Source organism: Microtus oregoni, unplaced genomic scaffold, assembly GCF_018167655.1.
Source record: "Microtus oregoni isolate MIOR12 unplaced genomic scaffold, Mior012 000006F_ref0000085, whole genome shotgun sequence".
Lineage (NCBI taxonomy): Eukaryota > Metazoa > Chordata > Mammalia > Rodentia > Cricetidae > Microtus > Microtus oregoni.
Window position 1 is genome coordinate 7,346,152 of NW_024543065.1, and position 24,081 is coordinate 7,370,232.

At 42.3% G+C, this 24,081-nt stretch overlaps 1 protein-coding gene across 21 annotated transcripts in view; it reads left to right on the forward strand.

The window, feature by feature from the left end:
• Nucleotides 1–4,950: 4,950 nt before the first annotated feature.
• The window catches only part of Epb41l2 (erythrocyte membrane protein band 4.1 like 2), a 173,190-nt gene continuing 154,059 nt past the window's right edge, over nt 4,951–24,081 (forward strand). For 20 of the 21 annotated variants that reach the window (XR_005974541.1, XM_041654326.1, XM_041654330.1 and 17 more), the window contains exon 1: nt 4,951–5,097. The gene's annotated coding sequence lies outside the window, so the exon portion shown is untranslated. The remainder of the gene's footprint in view (nt 5,098–24,081) is intronic. The other variant, XM_041654327.1, reaches the window with a different exon arrangement.

Genomic DNA, 24,081 nt, shown 5'->3' on the forward strand with positions numbered 1-24,081 from the left:
TGCCTATTCACTATTGGTAGGAGTACAAAGTGTTACAGTTGTTTTTAAATCAGTGTAGACTTTATTTGAAAAATGTAGCTCTACCATGTGACCAAGTTCTGGCCATATTCCCATAGGACTCTATATTCGACTACAGAGACACTTGTTCATCTGTGTTCATTGCTGCTCCATTCACAATAGCCAGGAAATGAAAACAGCCGAGATGTTGATAAACTGTTGAATAAATAATGAAAATGTGGCCCCATTTACATAATGGACTATTAAAATGAAATGAACTCGGCAGTGGGGGCACACGCCTTTAATTCCAGCCCTCGGGAGGCAGAGGTAGGTGAATCTCTGTGAGTTCGAGAACAGTTCCAGGACAGTTTCCAAAGCTACAGAGAAACCCTGTCTTAGAAAACAAACAAACAAACAAACAACAACAACAACAAAAAAGAAATTTTTAGGTTAGTGGATGAAACTGAAAAGAATTGTTCTGAATGAGGTAACCCAGAAAGCCAAAGACAAATGCCACAATTGCTTTTGAGTAAGTAGGTGTTAAGTTTTGTGTTTAAATTGGAGTACTCAGAGAAGTCAGGAAGCTAGTAAGGGCCAAATGGAACGGGAAGCAGGGGAGGAAGCGGGGATTCCACAGAGGGGGATAGAATGCAGGTGGTATGCAGGGGGAATGGGAAATAATGGAGTTGGAAGGGTACGTGGGGTTGGCGTGAGAGTGCAGGGTAGAGGAGGGGATCCAGGAGGGGTCTCTAGCATCAAAGGCCTTTGAGACAGTCATATGAAAACGTACCATTGTTTCAAGAGTTCTAAAATATAGACATACACAAATACCACAAAAGTGTTTAAGTGCAGCTACCCTGTGACAGGGGACAACACTCCTCCCAGACATCATAGGCTATTTACAGTAGTGCAGCGCCCGATCTGGGTCACCTCTTTTCCAGTTGCTTGTCAGTGGGGTCCCATAGACCCTCAAACATTCCACAGCGTTGCCTCTTTTCGTTTGCTTTTGCTGTGGCTGTTATAAACACTATGACTAAAGGAACTTGAGAGAAAAAAAGAGTTTATCTCAGGTTATACTTCCAACGCCCAGAGAAGTCAGGACAGGAACTCAAGCTAGGAATCTGGAAACAGAAACTGAAGCAGAGGCCAGAGAGGATTGCGGCTTACTAGCTAGCTCTCTGATTCATGAGCAGCTAGCTCAGGACCACTTGCCTAAGGCTGTACTCTCCCACAGCGGGCTGAGATCCCCCCCCCCCCCCCCCATATCCGTCATGAGTCAAGACAACTTCTTGCAGATATTGTCATAGGACAATGTGATCTGGTCAGTTCCTCAACTGAGGTTCCCTTTTCCCTGGTTCCCGGGTTATGTCAAATTGGAAATAGAATCTAACCAGGGCAGTTCCCCTTCAGAATTTGATGATAAGACCATATTGGCGAAGACACCTTTTACTTGATTCATTGGACCTGGAGAAATCAAACTGATTCCAGCCGAAAAGCTTTATTCCTATTGACTAGCAGATGGCTCTATGCCCATGCACACATACTGGCAGGACTAAATGCACTCTGTGGCTTTAAGATGAGGGAGAGAAAGAGAGAGAGAGAGAGAGAGAGAGAGAGAGAGAGAGAGAGAGAGAGAGAGCGCCCATGAGACTAGAGAGATAGATGGATGGGTGGTTAAAAGTATCAGCTACTCTTACAGAGGACCTGCGTTCTGTTCCCAGTACCTACAGTACCTGGGTTTAGTTCCTAGCACCCACCAGGAAGCTTATAAGCACTTGTAACTCCAGTCTCAGGGGATCCAATGCCTTTTTCGGACCTCTGTGGGGACTCAAGCACACAGTACACAGACATCCCTGCAGGCAAAGTAGCCATACACATACAATTAAAAATAGGAGAGCAGACATGACATTGGGAGAGAAAAGTGGTGGTGGGAGATTAGGGGAGGAGTTTGAGGGATGAAATGAGAAGTGCTTTTAATGAAAAGATATTATATGCATATATGAAAGTTTCCTAAAGTAAAGAAAGGATGGAAATAATGCCATGGGGGAAAAAGATCATTTTCTACCAGATAGAGTCCAGCCTGGTGCACACACACTCTCTCTGTCACATACACACTGTTACATACTTGGTAATAAGTTTTAAATGACCTTAAATCAGTTCTTCAAGCTAAATCTTGTTGGCTCCCACACAAAACAGCCCACTTATAGATGTAATTATCTTATTAATATTCTTTAAAAGTGGCATAGTGCTCTGTACAGTGGCACACGCCTACACTTCTAACTTGTGGGAAAATGGAGGCAGCCTTTGCTACATAGCAAACTCAAGGCCAGCACAAGCTACAGTCTTGGCATTCTATTGCTGCGATTAGAAACACAGCGAGACCAAAAGTAGCTCAAGAAATAACTTACTCCATTTATACTTTCCAGTCACAGTCTATCACTGAAGGCTTACCAGAAGGCTAATCTGAACGGGGCTTTTTCTCAGGTCAGTTCCCTCTTCTAAAATGACATAGAACTCTCCAGAACCTAAGATCTTGATATCTTGTCTCAACCTCTTCCCCCTGAAAACAAAAAGAGCATATAGAAATTATTTACACAGCACAGCAGAGAATATCATAGTACTATCTTTTTATAATAACATTGTTATATCATTTATATGTATGTTCATTTCACCATTTTGCAATGGTCTTTGAAAAATCACTCATCTGCAATCGACACACTAAGAAGAGTGTCAATTGTCTTCTTCCGTCATTTCAGACTTGTTCCTTTGAGGCAGGGTTTCTCTCTGGACTTGGTCCTTCTGTGTTTTGGTATAGGCTTGTCCACAAGCCTCAGGGTGGCCCCCTAGGTGTCAGCCCCCTCAGTGTTGGACCCCATGGTGTCTGCCCCCTCTGTGTCGGCCCCCTCAGGGTCTGCCACCTCAGTGGGAGCTCTGTAAGCACTTGCCATCCTATGCCTGCCTTGTTACCTGGATGCTGGGATCCGAATTCAGGTTCTCATGGTGGGAAAGCAGCACTCCTCACCACGAAGCCACTTTCGTAGTTGTGTGCATCAAGACCTATGGAGCCCCAAACTTCTAAGTTTAAGTTCAGGGGTGTGGTATAAACCTGCGGATTTAGCTACCTGTGGTAGGAAGATCGCTCAAACCCAGGAATTCTAGGCCAGCTTTGTCAACACAGTGAGGGTCTGTGACAACACACAAAAATGAAAACAGCTTATCCCACTTATTCTTAACATGGAATCAAAATTGCAAATATTTAGTTTCAAGGTCTGTGAAAATAATGAGTCCCTGAAGTTTGTTTTATCAGCCTCAAGGTGCATAAAAACTTGAAATTTGCAGCGGGGGGGGGGGGGGGGGGCATTAAAGGTTCCCCTGAAGCTTGAATGTTGAAAGGCATGGTTCCCAGTTGAAGGTGCCTGGGGAGGTGGGAACTTTTGCATGTGGGGCCTAGCTGGTGGAAATTAGGTCCCTTGGGGTACATCAGTGGAGGGTATATCAAGGTCTCTCAATTTTGACTTCTCAGGTTCCACGAGGGAGGTAAGAAGCTTTAATCCATGCGCTTCCTACCGTGACGCCTCGATACCCACCTAGAGCCAAGGGCTGAGGGACCGTGGACAGAAACCTACGACCCCGTAAGCAAAAATAATCCTTCTAAGTTATTTATTTCAGGTATTTCCTCGCAGCCACAGAAGATGACCGTGAATTCCCAGCTCTTCTTCACTCTAAATGAATGTAATCAGGATTCCAGTACTTGATACACATCTTATCACACACACTCTGTGTACTCAGTGTCTGGGACTGCAATCAAGGACAGCAACCCAGGTGCCTGGCGCACAACAAATGCTAGCTGTTATTGCAATAATTTTACTACTTACGAGAATGATGTTAGTAAGTGACTTTAGTTCCCCTACTCTTTTCTTTTTAACGTAGCAAAAATAATATCCTCCCTCGCTTTTTCATAGTTATCGCGAGGAGCAACTGATAGAACACACGAATGCCAGTTGTTACCTGGAAAGTATCTTCGCAGGCAAGGCTTTACTGCCTAGGGCTAATTTTATGTTGTTAATTTTACGACGGCTAGGAAAGAAAAGGTGATTTTGGTGAAGGTGAATCACTAAAGGAGGAAGCAAATGACTAGAGGAACACAGGTGGGGGGGGGTCAGATGCTGGAGGCAAAGAGCTCACACTAACAGCTTGACTTGCAACTCAGTAAAGATGAAATAAGTAGAAAAAGAGATAGAGGTCCGATTGTACAAAAGACCTGGGGGAGATTCTATCCACGTGTGTGTGTGTGTGTGTGTGTGTGTGTGTGTAAAACTTTCCATTATTTGACCCGCTAGATTTTTCTGTTTTTAAAGACATTGCTTCATCCCCATTTGCTTTGCAACCTAGGTTCCCAAGCCTCTGCCTGGAGAAATCCTGACTCTCAAGGCTTAAATCTCCTTTCCTCCGCGGGGTTTGCCCACTCTCTCCTGCCTCTCCCACAGGAAGAATAAATGGTTTCTTTTCAAGCCTTTCCTGTGAAAGCGCTTCTTTCACAGGAGACTGAGGGGGACCCAGCTTTCCTTATTCGGTTTCCTGGACCTGCTCTACTGTCTCCCACGAAATAGGCACCCGGCGAAGGTTTAGTCAGTGAAAGCACTTTGAAGAAAGAACTTTTAGAAGTTGAGAGGGCATTTAAGGCCAGGATTCACAGAAAGAACGCCTCGCACACACGCACTGGCAATCATTATCTCCAGGGTCGCTCCGAGGCCGAATCGGGCCCCCGCGGCGGGGCACTGGGCCTGGGAGCCGCGCGAATCCCTCGGGAAGGGCCCCCCTCCCACGCCAGCCGGCGCCGTGGGCGTGGCCTGCCCTCGGGGGCGTGGTCTGCCCGCGGGGGTTTCTGCGCCAGGGGCGTGCCGGGCGGGGGGGATGTGGGGCGGGGCTTCCGCCAGAAGGGGGCGGGGTTTGCGCGTTGAGTTCTCTGACGGCCCCAGTCAGGGAATTTCAATTTGAAACCCGGCGGAGGGTGGAGGCGGCAGGCGCGGAGGGCCGGCGGCCGGGGCTGAAGCGGGACGTGTCCTCGGGGCGAGCAAGCTCGAGAGGGGCGGTGTCCGGGTAAGGAGGCGAGCGGGCTCCGGGGTGGCGGGCGGCGTCCCCTCGGGCTGCAGGCGGGAAGTCGACCCCGGCAGGAAGCCCGGGACCGCTGTCCCAGGCGGGGGAGGGGGCGGCTGTGGGCCCTTCTCCCTCCCAGCCGGGTCCGCGGCGCCGTCCACCCCCTCTCCGTCCCCACCCCGGGGTCACGCGCCGGGGCCCCGCCGAGCCGCAACCGAGGCGCGCGGCTCCATCCTGGGCGCGGGGCTCGGCCGCGGCGGCGCCTTTGCCCGAGCATGGCTCGGGGTCGCCGGACACGGGCCCGAGGGGCGCGTGGGCGCTGCGGGAGTCTGGGAGGGCGCTGCGCCGGCCCCACGCGCGCGGCAGCTCGGGCCCACGCGGGCGACCCTTCGCCTCTGCCTCCGCCTCCGTCCCCGCCGGCTGGGAGCTGCGGGCTTGCTCGCACGTTTTCGGCGGCGAGCCTTCCAGCTCCCGACACCAGGCCCTCAACCACTGATGGCTTCCTTTTCTCCTGCGCTGGCAGCTGAGGGATGGGAGCAATTTAGGTGCGCTGCAGGGGAAGGACGAGGTGGAGGAAATAGCGGAGCCCGGTGGCGTTGAGGTCGGCGTCTGGGGACCCCCCTCCCCATCCTTGATCCCAGACGTCTGCGGGGAACGTTAATCTTTAAGTGTCCCCAGATGCCAGCCTCTGGCGGGGCCAAGTGTTTTGTTTTTTTTTTTTTTGGCTTTGGTGAAGTTAGAAGAGCTCTCGCCCACAGTGTGTTATTTTGGAGAGTGGTCTCTGTGTGTAGCCTTCGGTACAAACTGAGGAAGCCCGTCACCAAATCTCTTCATTTCAGTAAATCTCTGTCACCTTAACAACATTCCCTGTTTTTTAAAGGTCCCTGGGTGGGTGGTAGGGAAAGTGGGACCTAGGGGAGTTGTGTATACGTTTTCTCCTTTCACAATCAAGGTTTTCTCTGTTACTTGAACTTTCTAGCATGTGAAATGTCTGGTGAGCAGAGCTGTATGCTCTTGTTATTGAGATTAACCAAAAACAACAAAACATCAACAAAACTTCTGTCCCATTTTTCTCCATTCATCTTTCTTCAGCCCTTCCTGTTTTTGTAATTCTTTAGTGGGGTATGCTATCTCTGTATTCTTTATAGTACTGAATTGACAGTTTTTTTAGCCTACCCTGTCAGACATCCCCATGGGTTTGAGGGAAACTTGATCCGTTTCTTGGCTGTGGGAGATGGGGTTGAGAATTCTCAATATTTGTACAGGTTTTCCTGTGGGGGAAGAGTAACGGACAGTACCATTCAGTTTGTTTGCAGACTCCTGCTATGAGAAATCTCTGATTTGCCCTTGGCAGCCACTGATGGGGGCTGCATTGAAATAATCCTGTATCTTGGTAAGGGCCAGAAAATCTCTCATCAGGCCGCTAGTTTGACAAAACGTCTAAAGAGAGAGGCTGTGTCACCTGTCAGGGATAGGGTGGTCATTTCCACAATTCAGTTTGAGAGCCACTGGCAGGTGTCTGTGTGCTTTGGAGGCTGTTGGAGAACTGGAGGAGTAGTAATGGCTTAGAGTAGTGGTGTGGATTTTCGCTAATTTCCTCCTCTTCTGCTTTCCTCACTTTGCAAGAAGAATTCCCTCTGAAGTCAGTAGTGGTCTCGTGTGCAGACTGACTGCTGAGGATACTTTCTCTCCTTTGAAAGCACCTCTTCCCCCGCCCCCAAGAAAGACCTAATCATAACAGTTCTTTAATCGTTTGCCTCTACTAGAAGTAGGACACTGTGTGCAAGAGAAAAAAAAAGTATGGGTTGATTGAGCTATAACACCCCTCAAAGCTTTTGGACTCTAAATTAGGTGGGGGTTGTTTAAAAGAATCAAAAGCGGTACCATTATTTAACATTACTCATCTTAATAGATTTTTCAGTGACATGTTTGGTATTTCTGTAAGAAATGTAAACTGCTATGGGGTACTTCATAATAATTGATTATGGATGTTTAAAGTCCGAATTTTTAGGTCCAATTAGAAAGAAGCCCATTTGGAGCTTTTAGGGGAAGAATCTGAATGGATGCCTGCCACCCACCCCAAAATAAGTACAGATAGAAAAGTAAGGAACTCAGAAGTCTTGCTATACCTTGAGAAATGGCTTCAGACATTTTGTTCATCAGTGTTTCCTGTTACATGAGCATCTGGACCAGGGAGACCCAACTTTAGGTTTGTGAAAACACTAGCCTACCAGCTTCGCTTTGCTGACCTGAGTTGGTGAGGGTGGTGTCTTCTTCTTTTTAATGTAATGTTCTCGTGGTTTACCCTTTCCAAATTACCAGTTCCGAAGATTTGAGTTTAGAAACCTATCCAGTGACCAGAATGTAAGAAATAGATATTTAAAAATCAGAACCACGTCCACGTGGGCTACCCAAACTCATGCTTTCAACTAAAAATACTTACGAAGATGACAAAGCAGTCTTCAACCAAAATATTTATTGGTAAATTTTCTCTGTAACTAGTAATTCTGTCTAGTTATGCTTAACATTTAGTCTGCTCTGAATCACCACCTCATGTTGCTGTGGCTAGTGACCTACAAAGGTTGTATCTTTGCCATTTTGTTTAGGAATGTGGGGTTCATATTTTATGTAGTTGAGGGTTTGATTTTTCTTCTGTTTCCACAGTAAAGCCTGGACTTTTTCTTTATTTGAACTGAGGTAGCTGTGGGTCGACATTTTTAAAATATAAATTGCTAGTTGTTTTTTTCTTTTTTTTAAGTAAGGCAGCAGAAGATTTTAGAGATCAATACCAGCAACTGGCATGTTGCCTTTCTGAAGTCTGTATTGTTTGTTAGAGAAAACAAAGGAAATGTGCCTATCTCCTCCGCCCCACCTCTGTTTAGAAACAGTTCCAGTGGACTTGCTTGCTGTTTTTTCCAGATTGGAGTTGCTGTACCTAACCCCTGGGTACTCTTAGTAGATTTAAATATCTCGAGTAAATGTTTATTCTGGCTTCCATAGTCAGCAAGGACTAGCCAAACCCTAATTTACTGCTCTTTTATAGAATCTTGGAATAAACCTCAGGGCTGAACTTTTAGCAGTCAGCAAATCTAGTCTTAGCCCCCTCCCTTCTCTCCTCTACACAGACCTTTCTGCTTCTTTAGAAGATACCAGTAAATTGGGGATTTGTATGTGATTCCTTCAAAGATTGCAGACAGAGCATCCTTTGGGAAGGCCATGTTTTGGCATGAACCAGTAACTTGATATTCATAAGATTTCTATGATTTGTCTGTCTGGGAAGTGTCCCAAACTAAAATCTAAGATGGAATGAGTGCTTTGTGTCATAGGGATATGGCCACCACAGTACCTATTAGTAGTGTGGTTGCTTAGTAGTCATTAAAAAAATACTGTCTCCAATGTATCTAGAAACAATTGACCATTTGGGGTAGGTTTTTTCTGTAAAGTGTGTGTATTTGTGTGTTTTGTATGAGGTAGAAGGGAATATAGACATACACAACATACACATTTTACATGTATGTGTTAGATGGGGAACCTTTATATTATACTCACTAGTTGAAATATTAATTCACTGTCATTTTTACCTATTTTTTAAAGGTTTATTTTATTTCGTGTGTGTGATTATTTTACCTGTGTATATGTATGTGTGCCATGTGAGTGCCTAATGCTCACACAGGCCAAAAGAGGGTGCTGGTTCTATTGGCACTGGAATTGCAGGTGGTTGTTAAGATCTGCAGGAACTGGAAATCAAACTTCGATCCTCTACAAGAGCAGCAAGTGCTCTTAACTGCTGAGCCATTTCACCAGCCTTGAGAGAATTTAAAAAACAAAACAAAACACAGGGTCTGCAGCGGTTTGGTGGCACATGCCATCCATCCCAGCACTCGGAAGGCAGAGGCAGGCAGATTTCTCTGCGCTCAAGGCCAGCCTGGTGCACGTTGTGAATTCCAGGACAGCCAAGGCTACATAGAAAGGCCCTGTCTCTACCAAACAGAACAAAAAAGATAATTTAAACAAACAACAAAAACCTAGAGTCTCGTCCAGTTCAGGATGGCATTGAACCTACTAGGTGGCTAAGGTTAGCTTTGAACTCCTTGTCTCCATCTCTTAAGTGCTGGCATTCCTTGAAAGCTTGGGTTGACTTGATAGAAATTGGTCATAGCTTAGGGAGAAACAACATGTAAATAACAAAGAGAACTTGCTTTAAAAAAATCTCTGGTTATATAGTTTCTCCTTGGCTTTGGATCTGTGTAAGATTTTTTTAATGGGTGTTTTCCATGTCTAGAATAGTAAATCACCTATACAATATACACTGTTTTCCTGGTTTGAGGAATAGCATTTATTTTAACAAGAGTTTTTTTTTTTTTTTGAAAAAAGTGAGAGGTTTTTTTTGAATTTTCCTATCAGTACATTCATATTCTCCTGTTTTTTTCCCCCTCAAGATGGACTAGAGTTAATTTCATATTCTCAGTACTGTTAAGTATGTTTCACTTTTTAAAAAAAATTTTTAGCATGTTTTTCATTTAGCACCCTTTAGGTGTCTTAAAACATGGCATGTAAGAGGAGGCAGAATAAAGAAAAAAATGGCTTATAGCCATCTTTTTCAAACCCTAAATTCAGGTTTCCAGATCTCTGGATGCACTTTGGAGCTGAACCCATCAGACTTAACGACAGTGCTGAGTTTGCTCGTTTTTGTAGAGTCACTAGTGTTTGACCGGTATTCCTTTCATTAGTTTGAAGACATTCAAATGTGATTTATATTTTGCCATTGTTCTTTGTCTCCTCCCGCCCCCTTTTTTTTTCCAAAGAGGCTACTTCTTAAGAAGACACACACACATGCACTGACCCTAAACTTGGTCAGAAGGAAACTTTGACATTTCTTAATTCACACTCTTGCCCTGAGGACACAGAGAAGGTGAGTGAGAATGTGTTGTTTGGAGTATGCTTCGGACTCTATTAAGTCAAGGAGTTAGGTTATGTTTGGGTGAGTGAGTACGTGAAAGAGGTTACTGTGAGAGGTGAGGGCACACGGAGAAAGATAAAATATGGATATGAGATTATTTGGCGGGGTGAATCAGAAAAAAGTTTCAAATTGCAGATCTACTTGAGTCCTTGTTTTCTAAGTAACCATTACAGATAAGGTTTCTGACCTTGAACGTGGAGCCGTGGTGGACCTTGAGCACCCGTTACTTGGTGCTGGGGATTGAACCAAGGCTGCACTGTAGCAGCAGAGCAGTGTCCCCAGGTCTAGTTCTTAAATGTCAGATTAGGAAACCAAAGTCTTCCGAGACATCCTGTTCCCTCTCTGTTATGCTATTGTACTTCGGTCACTTATTTTTTTCCTCCCCTGCTTGATTGTGCTTACTTCCTTTCCATTGAATTCTTTAGGTGATCCCTTTTGTGCTGTTGTCAAGGTGAAACTGAATTCTGATAGACAATCTTAGCTGCTTACATTCTTACCTGTGAGCTTAATGCCTGCCTTTATTTCCTTAGAAATTTCCCATGGTAGAGTTGTTGACTAGAGAGGGTCACTAACAAGTTTGTGCTGTTTGGTGTTGGCTAGGCTGCCACTCTGCCAGGGACTTTGAGCAAAGAATTTTACAGAGGCGTTTCTTTAATGGTGATTTTGTGTGTGTGTGTAAAAGTCTTACTTATCTCATAGAGTGATATGAGATTAGATGAGCCAGTGTCTACAAAATGCTTCACATAGTGCCTGACGTCTGTGAGAATTATTAGGTTATGAAAAGACCCAGTGGGTCGCATGTGATTTTGTGGTAAGCACATTTTTTTTGCAGTAGTCAGGAACCAGTTATCTGTGTGGAAATGCAGTCTGATATGAGGCTAGAATTTCCTATGGCTGAAATCCCTTTTTAAAACTATTTTTAGTACGGTATCTTTAGCATTTTTGAACTTTTACAAAATTACTGACTTACTCTTGTCCATTTTTTTAAGTAATGCACAAAGTGGTAAGTATGTAGTAAAACTCTTGGGATCTGGTTTCAACAATTCAGGGAGAATGTAGTCTTTTTGTAGTGTTGCCATAGGTGACAGATCCTGAGTGTAAAATGTTTGCATTTGCTGTGTTACGACATCTTTTCCCTGTAGTTGGAGTTCACTTGTAACAAGGCTCATAGTAAGGGGCTGTTTTACTGATTGTTTAAACTCTGGCAAACAACACAGTAAAATGTAACCTTTATAAATCCAATACATTGTTTTATGTGTGAAATATACCTGCAGACATATATTTCCTCAGTATAGCGTTTAATTTTAATCTAACATAAATACCTTTATTTTGGGTAGGAAACTTGGAGGGTGGTGGCAACCCTGGATCCATCCTCCTCTGGCTGGATTGTCAGCCAGACAGGGTTGCATTGTATTTTTGCTAATTCTTTCTTGTCTCAGGTCCCTCCATTTCTTTTTTATTTTACCCCTAAACCAGTGGTTCTCAACTTTTCTAATGCCCTCACCCTTTGATACAGTTCTTCATGTGTGGTGACCCCAGCCATAAAATTATTTCCTTGTTACTTCACAGCAGTAAACATGCTACTGCTGTGAGTTGTAGTGTAAATATCTAATATGCAGGGTGCGTGGGGCAGGACCCACAGCTTGTGAACCAGCGCTCTAGACCATTTCGTTTCCGTGCGCTGGGTGAACTGAACACTAAGTTTATTCTCCATTTATTGAATAGCAGTTGAAAAGTGGAAACCGCCTGGGTCAGTGTGAACGTAAAGCGGCTGTTGCTTGCAGTAGGGCTTTCCTCCTTGGTAGCAGTCATTCTTGCCTTTCCCTTTGTGACCGTAACTTTTGGGTCATCGTCAGGGTCACGATGGACGTGTTCTCCCTCTGCTTTGACTCTAGACTTCCTCATCTACTGTTAAGCAGTTGCTTCATTGTCTAAAGCCTAGTTTTAGACTCCCATAGCCCGCAGCTGGGCCTGATTTCTATATTATTTGTTTTTTCAGCATGATGTTCATTTCTTCCTTTCTGTTTCATTATGCATCATCCTATCAGGACAGACTCAATCTGTAAAGTCCTAGGGATTTTGAAGAAAGGAAAGGAAAATGGAAGCTTTTATTGGCAAGCACTATTGATAGACCTTTTAAATGCTGAGAAAGAATGGGGTTTGAGGACTCACAGAAGGTAGAGAAGTGTGTATACCATGTAAAAATGGTCAACAAACAAGTCTGACCACCTCTTGAATCTCTGGGCACAGTGAGCTAATCTTGGTTGTTTGGTCATTTTGATCATTACCAGATGTCACAATTGTATTTTTTCCTTTTGTTTTTAGTTTTAGATGATAAGCACTATCTTGTAACCTTAATTGGACACCATCATTATGCTAAACATTTCTCAAAGTCACAGGGTTGTTCATTTTTATTTACGTTCATGGTTGGTGTGTGTGCGCGCCTGAATGTTAGTGTGTTCACAGTGTTTGTTATTGTCTTTGAAGGTCAGAAGATGTTGTAAGAGTCCCCTGGAACTGCAGTTCCATATTGTGAGCTGCCTAATTTAGGCACGTGTGGTCCAAACTGAGGCGCTCTGCAAGAGCAGTAAGTTTTCTTAGCTGCTGAGCCATCTCTCCAGCTCCAGCTGCTTTGATTTCTTAATCAGCGTGCCAAAGTTTTAAGTGGGAGGCATTGAGACAGGGTCTCAATGTGTAGCCCACATGGAGTTCAAACTAATTTTGTAGTTCCGTCTGGTCTCAAACTCTTTTATGTAGCCCAAGTTGTCTTTAACTTGTAATCCTCCAGCCTCAGCTTCCTGAGTGTTGAGATTATAGGTATATACCTACTGTGCTCAACTAGTCAAGTGTCAATTTAATTAATGTCATTTTTTATTTTTTTAAAAAGATTTATTTATTTATTATGTATACAACATTCTACCTCCATGTATGCCCGCATGCCAGAGGAGGATGCCAGATCTCATTGCAGATGGTTGTGAGCCACCATGTGGTTGCTGGGAATTGAACTCAGGACCTCTGGAAGAGCAGCCAGTGCTCTTAACCACGGAGACATCTCTCTAGCCCTCAATGTCATTTTTTAAAGTTTTATCTTATTTTTTTTATTTTACGTGTATGAATGTCTGCCTCAATGCATGTCTGCCTGGTTCTTGTGGAGGCCAGAAGAGGATATTGGATTCCCTGGAACCAGAGTTGTAGACAGTTGTGAGGTACCATGGGTGCTGGGAATGGAACCTAGGTCCTCTCCAAGAGTAGCAAATGCTCTTAACCATCTCTATTCTCCCAGGTGTCAATAATTGAAGTTTTCTTTGGATCAAGATCTAATTAAGATTTGAACATACAGTTCATTGATACGTCTATCTGCCTCTTTATTTCTTATTTTTCCTCTCGCTTATTTGTTGAAGAAGCCTAATTTGTTGTCCTGAGTGTTAACCACAGCTTGAATTGTGCTGTTTTCGCTGTATGTAGTAACCTATCCCTGTGCCCTGTATTCTCTTTTGATTTGTTATTAGATCTAGAAAAATGATCTGATTTTTCTTTCTTTTTCCAGTTTCTGTACAATTATTCCCTAAGCATAGGCTTCTATTTGACACATGTTGCTTAAAGATTTGTTTTTACATTTATTTATTATGTGGGTTTATGTCTGTGTAGGTAGGCTTGCATGAACCATGGCACACCTGTGGCCATTAGAGGATAGTTTATGGGAATGAATTCTTTGTGGGTTTCAGGGGTTGAATTCAGGTCTTCAGACTTGGTTGCAGGCACTTTTACCCCCTAAGCCGCTTTCCTGGCCAATATCTTCTGGGGCTGTCATAGAATAGATAGGTTTGTTTGATCTTATGGGCTGTCTTGTTTTTTCTTTTCTTGGTTCCATTATAAGTAACCAAGGGCAGAACCATCCACAATCAGTGGCATGTTAGAAAAGAAAGAGAAGTTCCAGAAAACTAAACCAGAAAATAAGAAGGCTGTTTTGGACTATATTTTAACTGGTTCGTATCCTTAATCCTTTGGAATAGCTGGTATGCAGTTCATTTCACAGAGAAGGTCAGGCTTGAAGATTGAACGAGTTATTCAGTTCACTCTGTGTACATGTTGGCCGAATGTTAGTTTTGTACAACAGGGCCAGTAAGTTATTTGATGCTGTTCTTAAGAACTGGACTTCATCATGGAGCCTGTTGGCATCTTCAGCATCTGTTTTTTGGAGGAGATAGGCTTGTTTTTTGGCTGGTTTTGTGCCCCTCATTTCTTCCCTAAGATGTGATCTTTAAGCTCTGAGTATCGAGTATAGCATGACTGAGTACTACAATGGATTGTGTGGTTTTTACTCTTACTGTGATTGAACCCAGGGCTGCATGCTTGCCAAGCACATCGCAAAGCTACATCTCCATACTTAACTGGGGAATGACCTTCATCTTGCCTTTCATGTGATGCTCCTCATCTGTTTTTCCAGCGTTAGCAAAATGTGCCAGAGTTTAAAACATAAAAATAAAGTGTGACTTTCTCCCCTTCCCAACTAGCGTTTCCTTTCATGTGGTTTTACACTTTTTGCTATTTAATTCACAGTGGACATGGCACTCCCTGCAGTACTTTCACGTGATTTCGGAATACAGGGAAACAGCAGGCAGACCAGTGCTAAGTCTTCCTGATGGCTTTCAGCTCCCTGGAGGCCATGGCTTTCCATACTTCTGATCTTGTTTTCTGCTGTGTTTGGTCTCTAAGTAACACAATTTTCTTGTTTTTTGAGTTTTGAAAAAATGATGAAATACTTTTCATTTTATTATTTGTTAAAGGCTTGTGTATTTTTTAAGGGGACAGGACATGCTGGAAGTCAAGAATTTGGTTTCCCAGGCATTTAATAGCCACTGTCTGGTGTCCTCGTCTCATGTGGAGGTATTTTTGTGCATGCGTAGTTGCTTCAGTTGATGCTTCATTGCTGGAGCAGCCGTCTTGCTGCTGTTTCGCGACTCCAGTTTCTTGCACATATAAATAATAGACATATTTGCTTTACATTTGGATTAGAGTTAGCTTGTGCTAATCTGTTTTCATACAGATCCACACTCTTTCCATGCTTCAACTTAGATTAACCATGTAAAGTGCTTTGATTATACTGTAAAAATCCTTTCTCTAAACAGTCTATTATATTTTATCCTGAAGATTGTTTTGTTTTTGCCTCGTTTGTTTGGTTTTCTTGATATCAGCTATTCTGGAAGCTATAAAATCCCTGAAATTGGGGCTGGAGAGATGGCTCAGAGGTTAAGAGCACTGATTTCTAGAGGTTCTGAGTTCAATTCGCAGCAACCAGATGGTGGCTTACAACCATCTATAATGAGATCTGGTACCCTCTTCTGATGTGCAGGCATAACATTATGTATAATAAAATTTAAAAAAAGTTAAAAATATTCCTGAAGTTAGACTCAAAAATAATTTTTGATTTCCATCTGAGATTTGTCTGTGTGTGTACAGGTGTACATACATATGCGCATGTGGATGGGGTCACTGTCTTTACTGTCAGTTTGTATATTAGACCAGACTGGACAGGGAGTTCTAGGGACCCACCTTTCTCCCAGTGCTGGGATTGTAAGTAGGTGTCACCAGATGTGGATTTTGTGTGTGCTGGGGATTGAATTTAGATCCTGAGGCTTGCACAGCAAGCTCTTAACTGATGTCTCTTTCCTTTCCGCCATCCTTTCTGGGCTTTTTATTTCTGGAACCTCTGTATTTTGGGGAATTTCTAATCATCTTTCTTCCTGGGTTCTGTGTCTTCTGTGCTTCTGTTACTTGATTTAACTCTGAGTTCACAGGAAATTATGTAGCAGTTGTTCAAGAAGGTGTAAGCGTGAGGGAGGTCAGTTTAAGATGCCGGTGTGTCATAAAGTACTCTTCCATTTTCAATTGGCGGCTTTTACGTTTGGCTTGTATAGGTTTCCAGGCTGGAGATTGCTTTCCCACAAAGCTTGAAGGCATATTTGGCAGCCCTTCAAAGTCTGTATTAACTCTGTGTTATACCTCAGGCCCTCAGAGGTACCTGGAACCTACAGGCCTAAGATGCTTGGGACTTCAGCTGTTAGTTCCTTTTGGGTTTCCCCAAAGCAGTAATTCAGGTTACAATTTCTAAGTCAGACGTTTTGCACATTTGCTTTCCATTTCCCACTGTTCTGTTTGCTTATCTTTTCTTATGCCCCCCCCCCTCAATTTTTTTTGCCCAGCTGGCCTTGAACTCGTAGTGGTTCTCCTGCCTCAGGCTCCTGAGATTACTGCCCAAACCTAGCTTTCCCTCCTGTTTTTAACATTAGTTTTTTTTTTTTTTACTTTTATTTCTTAAAAAAGAAAACAAACTGTCTTTTTTCATTTTACATAGCAATTCCAATTCCCACTCTCTTCCCTCCTCCCATTCCCTCCACCTGATAAAAGAGGATAAAGCACAGAGTTTTGGGTAAGGTCCAAGGCCCTCCCTACTACCTCTAGGCTGAGCAAGGTATCCATACAAAGAGAATAGGATCCCAAAAAGCCAGTACAAGCAGTACGGATAAATCCTGGTGCCACTATCAGTGGCCCCATAGTCTGCCTTAGTCGTACAACTGTCACCCATATTCAGAGGGTCTAGTTTGGTCCTATGCTGGTTCCTTCCCTGTCCAGCTAGAGTTGGTGAGCACCCATTAGCTTAGGTAAACTGTTTCAGTGGGTGTCCTCATCATGGTCCTGACCTCTTTGCTTATATTCTCATTCCTCCTACTCTTCAACTGGACTTTGGGAGCTCTGCCCAGTGCTTTGCTGCAGGTCTCTGCCTCTGTTTCCATCAGTTGCTGGATGAAGGGTCTTTGATGATATCTAAGATATTCATCAATCTGGCTACAGGGCAAGGCCATTTCAGGCACCCTCTCAGCACAGACACCGAGAGCAGCAATAAATAAATGGGACCTCTTAAAACTGAGAAGCTTCTGTAAAGCAAAGGACACAGTCAATAAGACAAAAAGGCCGTCTAGTGATTGAGAAAAGATCTTTACCAACCTCACATCAGAGGATTGATCTCTAAAATAAAGAACTCAGGAAATTAGACATCAAAATTTGAAATAATCAGTTAGAAAATGGGGTACAGAAATAAACAGGATACTCAAGAATCTCAAATGGCTGAAAGACACAGTCTTAGCCATCAGGGAAATGCAAATCAAAAGGACTCTGAGATACCATCTTAACACTAGTCAGAATGGCTAAGATTAAAAAAACCCACCAATGATAGCTTATGCCTGAGAGGATGTGGAGTAAGGGGAACACTCCTCCATTGCTAGTGGGAATGCAAACTTGTACAACCACTTTGGAAATTAGTATTGCAGTTTCTCAGAAAATTGGGAATCAACCTACCTCAGGACCCAGCAATATATACCCAAAGGATGCTCAATCATACTACATGGACATTTGTTCAGTTATGTTCATAGCAGCATTATTTGTAATAACCAGAACTTGGAAACAACCTAGATGAAGACTGGATAAAGAAAATGTGATACATTTACACAATGGAGTACTGCTCAGTGATAAAAAACAATGACATCTTCAAATTTGCATGCAAATGGATGGAACTAGGAAAAAAAAAAACATCCTGAGTGAGGTAACTCAGACCCAGAAAGATGATATGGTATGTACACACTCATAAGTGGTTACTAGCTATAATGCAATGGATAACAAACCTATAGTCCATGACCCTAGAGAAATTAAGTAACAAGGTGAACCCTAAGAAAAACATACATAGATCCACCTGGATAGGGGAAAGAGACAAGATCTCCTGACAAAATTAGAAGCATGGTGGTTGGAGGAGAAGGGAGGGCAGAAATAGGAGGAAGGGAAGTGGAGAGGAGAACTTGAGGGAAGGGATAGTCGACATGGGAAAGGACAGAGATGAGAGCAAGGAAAGAGACATTTTGATTGAGGGAGTCATTATGAGGATAGCAAGAAACCTGGCACTAGAGAATTTCCCAGGAATCCACAAGGATGACCTCAGCTAGTTTTATTTTTAAGGAAGTAGAAATTAACCTATGTTCAATTGTCTGGATTTATGGTTTTGTATTTGTTAAAAATAAAATTCAGAGGATTATTATGGTACTTAACACAAACATATTGCAGCCATAATAAAACTGTTTCTTTTTCTATCTATTTGCTGACTATGTGTAAAAGCACATAGAAACATCAGGTAAATGAGTCAATAGAGTACAGGACTGATTGAACAGAAGAGCACTTCTTAGAAGAGGTCAGGACACTTATTTATACCATACAGGTATGTTTCCTGTGGTAGTTCAAGAATTAGTTTGATATAAACTATTTATATATGATATAATTATATATCTGAAGTAAATTTAACAAAACACAGTAGCCACAGATTTAGTGAATATGTACCTTTCAGAAATGAGTCTTATTTTAGAATAGTAAATTCTTAATTTGCCTGTCTTTAAACGGACACATAGTGCCATATATAAATCTGAATTTTATCTGCGCATTAGAACAACTGTACTGCAAAGTGAAAAATCTTCATTGCTAGGTAAGGTGTAATTAGGAGGAGGTTTTTAAGTAATGTGAATATGGATGTTAAGGATGTTTGTGAGTGGATTTTGGAGATGTTGAGGTGTAAAAGGGATCCTGAGTAAAGTTGTAGAGTAGGAGTGTCTGTATGGTCCAGCCATCTAGGAATAAGAGCTAATAGCTGCAAGTGTGTGGTTCATGTTAAGTTGCCCAGTGGGTGTAGAGGTTTATAAATAAATTTAGAGCCTATGTTCTGTATCAGAGAAGATATTGCAAGGGTCTCATAATATGGCCAAAGTATCTCAAGTGCCGTTGCCATATCCTGTAGTTGACTTCCTTCTGTAGATTGAGGTGTTTCTTAATGCCATTATCCCACAGCCTATCTCTTCATGTGACATCTAGAATCCTCCTGAGACATGCTATCTCAGACACATTCAGCCACTGTTCTGAGGAGCGTTTTATTGTCCAGGTTTCATAGTTGTAAAGAAGACAGCTCAAGAGCAGGGTCTCATATACTTGTCATTTTGTTGTTACTGTTATGTCTCTTGCTGACCAAACCTTTCCTAGTACCTGGAATGCAGCCCTCGCTCCCGTATCTGCCTATTGACGTCTGAAATAGTTCCCTCCTTTGAACTGAGGTTTCCTCCCAGATAGACAAAGCTGACTGTTTGCTTGAGGTTCTGATTCTTTATTACACTGTTAAAATCCTTGTGAGCCCTTCCCATGTGTTGTATCTCAGTCTTCTCAATGTTTACTTTCATGCCAAGGGTTTCATTTACTTTCTTCCATCACTCTATTTACCATGGCCTGCAACTCATTTGGACTTTCAGCAAGTAGTGCTGTGTCATTGGTGAAATGCAAGTTTTGATTTGCACACCACCTATCTGCATGCCTATCTGATGTGAATATATGTTTTATTACCATTGGTTAATAAAGATGCTATTTAGGCCAATGTCTTAGCAGAGTACAGCCAGGTTGGAAATCTGAACAGAGATATACAGATAGATCAGGCAGAGCCACAGAGACGCCATGTTGCTGCCAAAGGAGACAGGTGCTGGAACCTTGCCTGATAGGCCACAACCTCATGGCAATACACAGAATAATAGAAATAGGGTAATTTAAGATGTAAGAGCTAGCTAGGAGTGCACCTAAGTCATTGGCCAAGCAGTGTTGTGATTAATATAGTTTCTATGTAATTATTTGGGTCTGGGTAGCTGAGGAATGAACAAGCAGTCTTTGGTTACACCTATCTCTGCATCCTCCAGGGCTGTTGCGATTATTAATTCCAGGAATATATTAAAGAGTAGTAGAGGACGCATGTACAATTGTTTTAAACTGTTCACTTAATTCTCCACAGACTTTGACCCGATGCAAAGGTATCTTTATACTTGAAATGACCAGCTGGGTCCTCTGGAACCCTGGGGAATTTAGTACATGGGTGGAAAGAGGTCCAGCAGGTCAACAAAGGCTACCTCACACAAAGGAAGAGTCCTGGTCAGTTGTCCTCACCAACTCAGACACAAAACCCTTGCAGCTCTTACTTCATTGCTATTAAGTCTAACATTTTAAAGCGACTTAAAGACAAAGATTAAATATTTAATACAGGATTTAGGAAAGTTTTAAAAGGTGCACAGATTACTGAAGTTAGAAATGCATCGCAGGGCTGGGTATATAGCCCAATGTAGAGCATTTGTCTAGTGAGACCCTTGGTTCTGTTGTGCAACAGGAAAAAAAGACGGGGCGTAGTGGGCGTGTTTACAATTCTGTCACTTAGGAATGAGAAGATGGAGGCAGAGTTCTATTCACCTTCTCTTTTATAGTGTGTGTGACGTTAGCTTTGGCTGCTTGAGATTCTACTTCAGGTGAAAACAGAACCCTTCAAAAAAATCACATTGGGTAGGTTCCAAGAAAGAATTTTTTTGGTCATGCTTTCATACAGTTCTTTTTTTTCTCTTTTTCTTGGTAATAGTGCAGTTACGTGCTGACTGTGACAGACTTTTCCAAGTGTTTCCCTTCTCTCCTTCCCACAGCGTCTCCCTATGCAGCCCAGATTTCTGGCTCAGTCTTCTTAGTACTGGATTATAGGAGTACCCGGCTTGCTTCTTTTATTCTTCTCTTTAGTGTCTATTAATTTTAAAGTTAGTTTTTTTCCCCAGCAGAAATTCTTAGAACATTTTGTCATTTGAATGTAAGGATTTATTTATTTATTATTTTAAGTTCTGTTCAGAAGATATGACAGGTAAGGAAAGCAAGAAGCCAGGAAGAGGTTAAGTGGAAGTCACTCAGTGGTTCAGAAATGGACCGACAGGCACGGCCAGTCTCTCATGCTTACAGTTGTCCCTCTCCATTGTGCTCTTGCTCCTCATAAAGTAGCTAATTGGAATTTTCTTGGAGACCCAGGAAGCCTGCCAAGTTTTGTAGCTAAAGGGATGTCCTGTAGCTTTTATATATTTGCATCGTGAGCCCTGAAGGTAGACAGACTGAGGTCTTCCAAAAATAGCTCAATAAATGTGTCAAGGTTTTGAAATACTACTGAAAAAACAAGGAAGTCTAGTGCTGTGGGGGTTATTAGAAAATGATGCCAAATGCTTTCAGAAGTGTTTGAAAAGCAAACGTGGCCCTGGTTGTATCTAGACAGTGTTCATAGTCTGCCGAGGCTTTGGGAGCCTGTATTTATTTTGATACTCTGGTGCTTTTTTTTCTGGGCTTCTAATCTGCTTAAGCGCTTCTGCAGTAGAAAGAAAAGCAGCTAAGTTAATGGCTTCCTGGAAAAGTATCCTTGTAATTCACTCCTTTTAATGAAGAAAAGAAAAACTTTCTCTCCTCCATAAACTAGATAAAAATTATGTGTAGGAAAAGTTAAGAGTGTCAGGTAATGATTTGAGCCTGTCTAAAGAAGAAATCAAGATTTCCCTATATCCTTGTAGCCAGAACTGGTTTTGGATCATGGCCATTAAACTCAAAATCAGTAAAACTTACATCTTTATTTTCCTAATGCCAAGCATGTCTGTTTTAAATTAGGTACATATGGGAATGTGAAAACACTGGTTTCTCCCTAAGTGCCCCCACCTTGAAACAGGAAGCAAATGAGGTCTATGGAGGGAGGGTGTTTTTAACTTCTGCAAAGGGCTGTCAATTTGGTGCACGTGCATTGCAGATGTGACTTGTCTGACGGTACCAGTTCACTTTCATCTTTGGTGCTATGAGCTTAAAAGACTTAGGGTGGATTCTAGACCATTCTGTGGATCTGTGACCTGCGTGTTACCTGTTCTGTGCAACACACAGGACAACAGTGGAAGATGCTTTCTTTTTAAGAACTTTTTTCTTTGTATGTTTGTATGTAATTTTTTGAAGCCATTTTTTTTTTTTTTAAAAAATATCTGCTGGCCTTCTTTAATTTGGAGGTAGTACCTGGCATAACATTATCAGTTATGGAAAAGTGATGCCTTTTTGCCTGAGGCACTCTCACGACAGTCTCTGGCCTCTAGCTGAAGCTGGCTTTGAACTCCTGGTTCTCCACACACTTTTCCAGTGCTGAGATTTTAGACATGTGCCGACATGTCCTTCTCTGCTTCCTTTTAGCATTCTGTTTGGAAAGTTTACAGTATGTTTAGCAGTAGAGCGAACTATAATAGAGAGCCCTCAGCAGTTAGAGGTGCTAGCCTGGAAGTGTTTCATGTGTATTTCCTCTCCACTCCCTGACTCTCACCACTGCCTACCCATAATATTTTGAAGCAAATCCTAAACATCATACAGTTTCTTATGTAAATAATGTGGGGAGCCCTGTTATGTACTGCATGGTATCCATGGTTCATGTTCATAACGGATTCTTTTTTGCATTACTAAGTAGTTCATTTATAACATATTTAGTTGTCATGTGTTTGAAATAAATATCTGAGTATTGTCCTTGTCACTGAAAGCAGGTTTGTTCAAATATAGCATTGTGTATGCTTTAGTCAGTACTAGCAATGGAACAAACTACAGTACAGAAGTAAACTGTGTCAGAGAAATTCTCAGTGATCTCCAAGACAAAGCAGTTGAGATCTAATTGTAGTGTATGTTTCTCTTTGAGACAGGGTCTCTGTGTACCTCTGACTGTTCTGAAACTTACTATGTAGACCAGGCTGGCCTCAAATTCACAGAGATTGTCCTGTTTCTTTTCCTTTGCACAGAGATCTTTCTTGTCTCCCAAGTGCTGGTATCAAAATGCGCTACCATACCTGGCCATTTGTGTAGTCTTTTTTTTTTTTAATTCTTTTTTTATTCTCACATATATTGCTTCCTGACCGAAGGGCCATACCCCCCCCCCCCCCAGTACATTCTTAAGGTTATGTTGATGTATATACATACTCTGCCTGGCTCCAATTTGAGTTTATTTTATATTTTCCCCCCTTTTCTTCCTTTCTTCCCTTCTGTCCTTTGATGGTCTGTGGTTCGTGTGAGAACTAAAAGAAATGAGATACTTTTCTTTGTGTTGGCAAGGTTTTATGTTTATGTTTGACTAGCATTGCTTTCCTTAACTAGTAAGTGGGCTTTTTATGTTGAAAGTCACTTTATATTAGTGTGCACTGTAAGTTCCATGTAATGATAATCTCTTAGTAAAGGCATTGAATCATGAGCACTGATAACAGATGGCCTTGCTTGATCCTTCCTGGGTGCCTGGCATGACAGTTTGACTTGATTGATTGAGTCCTGTGGTAACACAGTTTGGTAGAAATTGTTTGTAGCATGAATAATAAAAACCCAGTGCCAGATACTGGGGTTCAACCTGAAGATCAAAAAAAGCAAAACAGCCAACCACTTAGAGATCTTCAGACTAAAAGGGTAAGATACCTCTACCAGAAACTTAACAGAATTAAGAATTCTTGGGGTCATTCTGTTGATTAAAGACAGAGCAGGGCTTTGAACCTGGCTGTTTAGGTCTAGGCCCTTCTGTTCTAAATACGTAGTCTTGTATTATCCTGAAGACTGTAAGCTCCTTCAAAGTTGTTTGTATTTATGCTCCTCCCACCCTCAGCCAACACTGCTTTATTGCAGTAGGAAATCATTTGATCCCTGGAGGAGAGTTTTTATCAGCAGCTTGAGAGCAGTTGAGATTCATCACTTATTCTGTGATTGGTTTGAGTTAGGACTGGGAAAGTTATTCAAGCAGGCAGAGAGTTGTTGGTGACTGGTAGTGTCTACTTTTGTTTCTCTTTTTTCTGAGACACAGTGTGTGGTTTAGGCTGGTTTTGTACTAATAAATAATTCTCCTGCCTCGGCCCCATAAATGTTGGGATTACATGCACCCAACTTTTACCTTTAAAATACATTTTTTTTTAGTGTACATACAAGATAATGGATTTCATTGTGACCTTTTGTACAACTGTATCATACTTTGTTTTTATGCCCACTCCTCTTTATCTTCCACCATGGAAAATAATTAACTGCGTTCATCATGCAGTGTCATGGGTTTTGTAGACATTTTTATTCAAGCCCCTTGGCCATGGTCTTCATTCGATATATCATGTATTTTGACTTTC